Here is a 7,264-nt window from a genome sequence, read left to right as displayed (position 1 = left end):
GCAACGTGGAAGAAATGAGTGCCACGGGCTCCCACTGCCACTGCATCCCTTAAATCTCCCGAGGACACGTTTACCAGTCATGCACATTTCTTTACTGACATGTTTGAGCAATTTCAAGGGGAATTATTCCTCGTCTGAGAAAAAACTGTTAAAGTCCCAACTGACTTGGACTTTCCCTTGAGTTTCACATAAAAATGTACCTAAAGATCCCGGACCTTCCCAAGGAAGTGACTCCTTACCCACAGTATCCCCACTCCAGCTGCTCTCGGGGTCCCCCCACCCCCAGCAACTCCCTCCTTCTCTCCCTGCCCATCAGGAAACCACCCTGCTCCCAGCCTCCTTCCCCTTCACCTTCCTTCATCACCAGCGTCAGATCTGAGTCCTGCGGTCCTAAATAGCACCCTAGGCCTCAGCAAGGGGAGGGTGGAAGAAGAAGAAGAGGCAACTCCTTGCTGCCAGCCCTCAGCAGCACCGTGGGAGGGGGCTTAGAGGGAGAGGTGGTTGGGGTCCTGGGGCCACAATGAACTGAATCCTGGCATTTGGTTCCTTCTCAGGATCCCCCACTAGAGGGCGCGACAGTCCCGCCAGTTCCTTCCTAGGTGGCTCCAGCTGTGACAGACATCAGAGCACCTCCCCGGGACTAGAAGTTCAGACTAATGAGATTGAGAAAAGAGCATTTCCACATTTGCAAGGAGCCTGTGCTGCTCCAGAGGTCCCCATTGTTCTGTCCAGAATCCTTTATTGCTTCCTGGTCCCCAGGGCCTGCTGGAACCAGAATGCGAGAAGGGCTCTGCGTGGTTGGCTTTCCTGGACTCACAGCTTCCCTGTGAAGAACCTAGCAGGCTGTGAAGAACCTAGCAGGCTCTGCAACACCCTGGCCACCCTTTCAGAGTGCTTGAGAGCTTATACAGGGTATGTTTAAGCTGAGACGGGTCCCCAGCCACCCACAGCACGGGTAAGGGAGCATGGGCAGGGGACCCTCGGGGGAAGTGTTCCAGGCCATAGGCCCAGCCTCTGCTAGGGCCCTGAGGTTGGTGAGGACAGCATGCTCAGAGGAGATGGAGGCCAGTGCAGCTGGAGCTGGGGGGACAGCGGGTGTGGGGGGACGGTGGGTGGGGACCACCACCTCCCCAAACTTCTCCATTAAGTAGCTGTGGGCAGAGACTGTTCCTCTCTGAGGCTGGAGGAGGGAAAGAATGGGGGTGCCTCTCGGATTTTCACCCACTCCTACATGAGGAGGTTGCTGCTGCCTCCCAGCTAACCACCTCTGGGAAAGTCGACAGATCCTCCCCAGCAACCGGCCACTCCTCCTTTTCTTCCTAGCCAACTGTCAGAGGCGTGTGAACCACAGCAACTCCATCTTGAATAGGGGCTGGGTAAAATGAGGCTGAGAGCTACTGGGCTGCATACCCAGATGGTTAAGGCATTCTGAGTCACAGAATGAGATAAGAGATCAGTACAAGATACAAGTTGTTCAAGATCTTGATTATAGGCCGGGCGCGGTGGCTCAAGCCTGTAATCCCAGCACTTTGGGAGGCCGAGACGGGCGGATCACAAGGTCAGGAGATCGAGACCATCCTGGTTAACACGGTGAAACCCCGTCTCTACTAAAAAAAAATACAAAAAACTAGCCGGGCGAGGTGGCGGCGCCTGTAGTCCCAGCTACTCGGGAGGCTGAGGCAGGAGAATGGCGTGAACCTGGGAGGCGGAGCTTGCAGTGAGCTGAGATCCGGCCACTGCACTCCAGCCTGGGCAACAGAGCTAGACTCCGTCTCAAAAAAAAAAAAAAAGATCTTGATTATAAAACAGGTTGCAGTAAAGGAGCCGGTCAAAACCCACCAAAACCAAGACATCCTCACAGCTATACTGCCACGAGCGCCATGACGGTTTACAAATGCCATGGCAACGACAGGAATTTACCCTGTATGGTCTAAAAAGGGAGGCATGAATAATCCACCCCTTGTTTAGCACATAATCAAGAAATAACCATAAAAATGGGCAACCGTCAGCCCTCAGGGCTGCTCTGCCTATGGAGTAGCCATTTTTTTATTCCTTTACTTTCCTAATAAACTTGCTCTCACTTTACTGTATGGATTCACCTTGAATTCTTTCTTGTGCAAGATCCTGGAACCCTCTCTTGGGTTCTGGATTGGGACCCCTTTCCGGTAACACAACCACTCCTCCTTTCCTTGGTAACATCCCTAATTTTATTTCCGGTGTACACACCTCCCCAAGTGATCCACGCCTTTGTTGGGAACTGACTCCTCCGTGGGCTCTAGGTTGGGCATACAAGGTTGTACCCATGGAGTCTCTCTCTGTCGCCCAGGCTGGAGTGCTGTGGCGCGATCTCAGCTCATTGCAAGCTCCGCCTCCCGGGTTCATGCCATTCTCCCACCTCAGCCTCCTGAGTAGCTGGGTCTACAGGCTCCTGCCACCGTGCCCGGCTAATTTTTTTTTTTCTTTTTGTATCTTTAGTAGAGACGGGGTTTCACCGTGGTCTCGATCTCCTGACCTCATGATCCGCCCACCTTGGCCTCCCAAAGTGCTAGGATTACAGGCGTGACCCACCGCACCCGGCCTGCTGTAGGCTTCTTAGTTGCTTCCTCGGCCTCCTGGGAGAGCTTCCCAAAGCCTCCCCCTCCCGCCAGGGACCTGCACCAGGTAGCCCAGGCCCTGGGAGCGGCTATACTCTTGGGGCCACACGGGGGTGCCAGCCTCAGGCGACTGCACCACTCCCTCCTGGAACAGGAGACCCCAACACCCCAGAGCACAGTCAAATGCCCTGCACTGGCCAGTTACTCCAACTGATAAGCCCCCTTCCTGCTTAGCCCCAAGTGAGTGAGGTGCTTCCTTGCAAATGAAAGTCTGCTGCCAATCACTTCTCAAGATGCGGGGTCCTGTCAGCTCCCCAACTCCAGCCCCAACCCTGGGTGCCGCCTCCTGAGCAGGCCTGGAGAGTGCAGACAGGAAGGAAGCACAGTTGGACCTCACCGGAGAGGGGGACAGATTATCAGCAGGGTGAGAAGTGCTACAGGGAGCCCTCAAGGGCATCCCGCTTGTGTGGGTGATGCAGACAGGTGCATGGGGGAGGGTGGGGTGCTACCAAACCCCAAGTGAGCCCTGTTGGAACTGAGCCTGGGGTGAGCAAGTAAACAAGGTGTCGGGAGACGATCCAAGCATCGCCAAGGGCCCCGGAGCATGAAGGTAGAGACAGCCAGGCGGGAGTGGCTGGAGAGGGTGCACGTGAGGACAAACAGGAGGAGGGGCAACAGGAGGGTGAGGTGGTGACAAGGGTGAGGAGGTAACCTGGACCAAGGAGACTGGACTCTTGCGGGAGGGAAATGACCCTCAGGGCGGGCTTAGGCAAAGTAAACATGATCACAGGGCAACGTGCTCCCACAGGACTTTATGCAGTAAGGAAGTGTGGCTATTGAGCCCTTGAATTAATGTGGCTAGTAAGATGCAGGAACTAATTTTTAAACATTATTTACTTTTAATTAATTCTTTTTTTTTTTTTTTTTTGAGATAGAGTCTTGCCCTGTCACCCAGGCTGGAGTGCAGTGGTGCAATCTTGGCTCATTGCAACCTCCATCTCCTGGGTTCAAGCTATTCTCCTGCCTCAGTCTCCCGAGTAGCTGGGACTACAGGCACGTGACACCACTCCCGGCTAAATTTTGTATCTTTAGTAGAGACGGGGTTTCACTATGTTGGCCAGGCTAGTTTCGAACTCCTGACCTCAGGTGATCCACCACCTCAGCCTCCCAAAGTGCTGGGATTACAGGTGTGAGCTACCAAGCCTGGTCCCTTTTAATTAATTCAAATGTAAGTAGCTACACCAGTTAGGAGGCTGTGAAGATGGTCCAGGTGAGGGAGGGTAGGGGCCTGAGGCTGGTGGCAAAGAAATGGGGAGGGCATGGACCCTGGGATTGTCAGGGCACTGGCTTTTTAATATTTAACTTAACCACTCAGCCGGTACTGAAACAGTTGTTATGGAGGCCTGCGCTCGTGAGAACTGGCATGCCACAAGTGAGCAGAGCCAGGAAATCATGGAGATCCACTGAAAAGGGGAAGGAAGGCTCAGGGCCTCGGAGGTCTCCTGGGGGTCTGGCTGGGGCAACAGGGTGCTTGTGTACCATCACTAAGAACAGGAACCCATGATGAATCAGCTTGGAGATGACAAGTGCAGTTTTGAACACATGGAAACTGAGAGGCCTCAGGACATCCCAGTGGAAGCATCTGATAGGCTGTTCTGTGTATGGCTCTGATACTCAGGCGGGAACTGAAACTGAAGACAGCTCTGTCAGTCATCAGAGGTCAGAAACTGGCAGCCCATAGGCCAGCTTCAGGTCACAGATGGAGGTTTAGACTGGCTGACACTATTGATTTCTTATGGAGCCTTTTTTTTTTTTTTTTTTTTTTAAGATGAAGCCTCGCTCTATCGTTCAGGGTGGAGTGCAGTGGCACAATCTCATTTCACTGCAACCTCCACCTCCTGGGTTCAAGTGATTCTCCTGCCTCAGCCTCCCGAGGTGCTGGGACTACAGGTGCGTGCCACCATGCATGGCTAATTTTTGTATTTTTTTTAGTAGAGATGGGGTCTCACCATGTTGGCCAGCCTGGTCCTGAACTTCCGACCTCAGGTGATCCACCCGCGTTGGCCTCCCAAAGTGCTGGGATTACAGGCATGAGCCACTGCGCCCAGCCTAATTTTTGTATTTTTAGTAGAGACAGGGTTTCACCATGTTGGCCAGGCTGGTCTCAAACTCCTGACCTCAAGGTGATCTGTCCGCCTCAATCTCCTAAAGTGCTGGGATTACAGGCGTGAGCCACAGAGCCCGGCCAGAGGCTACATTTTTAGATTGGCAGAATTTATGTAAAAATCTGGATTTCCATCTCCTCTTGAAAACTGAGAAGATCTGACAACATTGGGCCTGAATTTCCTCATGCGACAGTCATCTAGAGTTGCCTAGCAGCCCCTCCTCAGGCCGACACCCAGCCAGCAGACACCACTAGTGGGCAGCATATTTGCCCACTCCAAGTAGATGTGGCGAAAGAGACTTGCCACCCCTGTAATCCCAGGGCTTTGGGAGGCCAAGGCAGGAGGATGGCTTGAGGCCAGGAGCTTGAGACCAGCATGGACAATACAGCAAGACCCCATCCCTACAAAAACTGTTGTTGCCCAGGCATGTTGGTGTTCATTTCTAGCCCCAGCTATTTGGGAGGCTGAGGCAGGAGGATCACTTGAGCCCAGGAGGTCGAGGCTGGGACAAGCTATGATTGCACTGCTGCACTCTAGCCTGGGCAACATAAAAAAACTCCCATCTCTACAAACAATTTTTTTTTTTTTTTTTTTTTTTTTTGAGACGGAGTCTCGCTCTGTCGCCCAGGCTGGAGTGCAGTGGCCGGATCTCAGCTCACTGCAAGCTCCGCCTCCCAGGTTCACGCCATTCTCCTGCCTCAGCCTCCCGAGTAGCTGGGACTACAGGCGCCCGCCACCTCGCCCGGCTAGTTTTTTGTATTTTTTAGTGGAGACGGGGTTTCACCATGTTAGCCCATGTTGGGATGGTTTCGATCTCCTGACCTCGTGATCCGCCCGTCTCGGCCTCCCAAAGTGCTGGGATTACAGGCTTGAGCCACCGCGCCCGGCCAACAATTTTTTTTTAATAGCTGGGCACAGCAGCATGTACCTGTAGACCCAGGTACTCAAGAGGCTGAGGTGGGAGGCTCACCTAAGCCCAGGTCTCCAAGGTTGCAGTAAGCTATGATTGTGACACTGTACTCCAGCCTGGGTCACAGAGCCAGACTGTCTCTAAAAACAATTTTTAAAAATGTAAAAAAAGACACTTACAACAACCCCCACACACATAGTCACAGGCCCCTTTATGGTGTGACTTTGGGCACTCCTCTCAGCAAAAGGTGCAGTCTACTTAGCATGAAGTACAGCAAATGGAAAAACTTAAAAAAAAAAAAAAAAAAAAGGCCGGGCGCGGTGGCTCACGCCTGTAATCCCAGCACTTTGGGAGGCCGAGGCGGACGGATCATGAGGTCAGGAGATCGAGACCATCCTGACGAACACGGTGAAACCCCGTCTCTACTAAAAATACAAAAAAATTAGCTGGGCATGGTGGCGGGTGCCTGTAGTCCCAGCTACTCGGGAGGTTGAGGCAGGAGAATGGCGCAAACCCAGGAGGCGGAGCTTGCAGTGAGCCGAGATTGCGCCACTACACTCCAGCCTGGGTGACAGAGCGAGACTCCGTCTCAAAAAAAAAAAAAAAAAAAAAAAAAAGAAGCGCGAAGCGCAGGTGGGAGGAGGCCAAGCACAGTGGCTCATGCCTATAATCCCAGCACTTTGGGAGACCAAGGAGAGTGAATCACTTGAGCCCAGGAGTTCAAGAACAGCCTGGGCAACATAGTGACACCCCATCTCTACAAAAAAAATTTAAAATTAGGTGGGTGTGATGGCACATGCCTGTAGTCCCAGCTACTCCAGAGGCTGAGGCAGGAGGATTGCTTGAACCCAGAAGGCAGAGGTTGCAGTGAGCCAAGATCCCCAGCACCGTGTGAAGACACTCAAGCTAGACTTTAAAATGAGAGACCCAGAGGAGAGACAGAAGCTCCACTAAGTCCAGAGAACACCTGCACTGACTGACAACAGAGGGGGCAAGGACAGCAAAGAGCGCTACAGAGCCAAGAGGTGAGAGCACTGCAGGAGGGAGGAGCAGTCAATGGTCAGCCACAAGTGCCTTTGGAGGCCAAGCCATAGCTTGACCAACATCCCAGGGCATACAAAGGCACAGGTTACCTGGATGTGCGTGGAAGAGTTTCCCTCTTTGAGTGAGCCTTAACCCAACAAGAACAAAGCTTTGTGTTGGCTGGGCACGGTGGCTCTGGCCTATAATCCCAGCACTTTGGAAGGCCGAGGCAGGCAGATCACCTGAGGTCAGGAGATCGAGACCAGCCTGGCAAACATGATGAAACCCTGTCTCTACTAAAAAGACACACCAAAAAAATTAGCTGGCCGTGGCACTGCACACCTGTAGTCCTAGCTACTCGGGAGGCTGAAGCAGGAGAATCATTTGAACTTGGGAGGCAGAGGTTTCAGTGAACTGAGATTGTGCCACTTGCTCTGGGTGACAGAGCAAGACGCCGTCTCAAAAAAAAAAATTTTTTTTCAAAAAGCTTTGTGAGAATTGTTCAAGTTAGATTTTTCTTTCTCTCTCTTTTTTTTTTTTTTTTTTTTTTTTTTTTTTTTTTTTTTTTTTTT

Source organism: Theropithecus gelada, chromosome 11, assembly GCF_003255815.1.
Source record: "Theropithecus gelada isolate Dixy chromosome 11, Tgel_1.0, whole genome shotgun sequence".
NCBI classification, from domain to species: domain Eukaryota; kingdom Metazoa; phylum Chordata; class Mammalia; order Primates; family Cercopithecidae; genus Theropithecus; species Theropithecus gelada.
Note: the sequence above shows the minus strand (reverse complement) of the source record.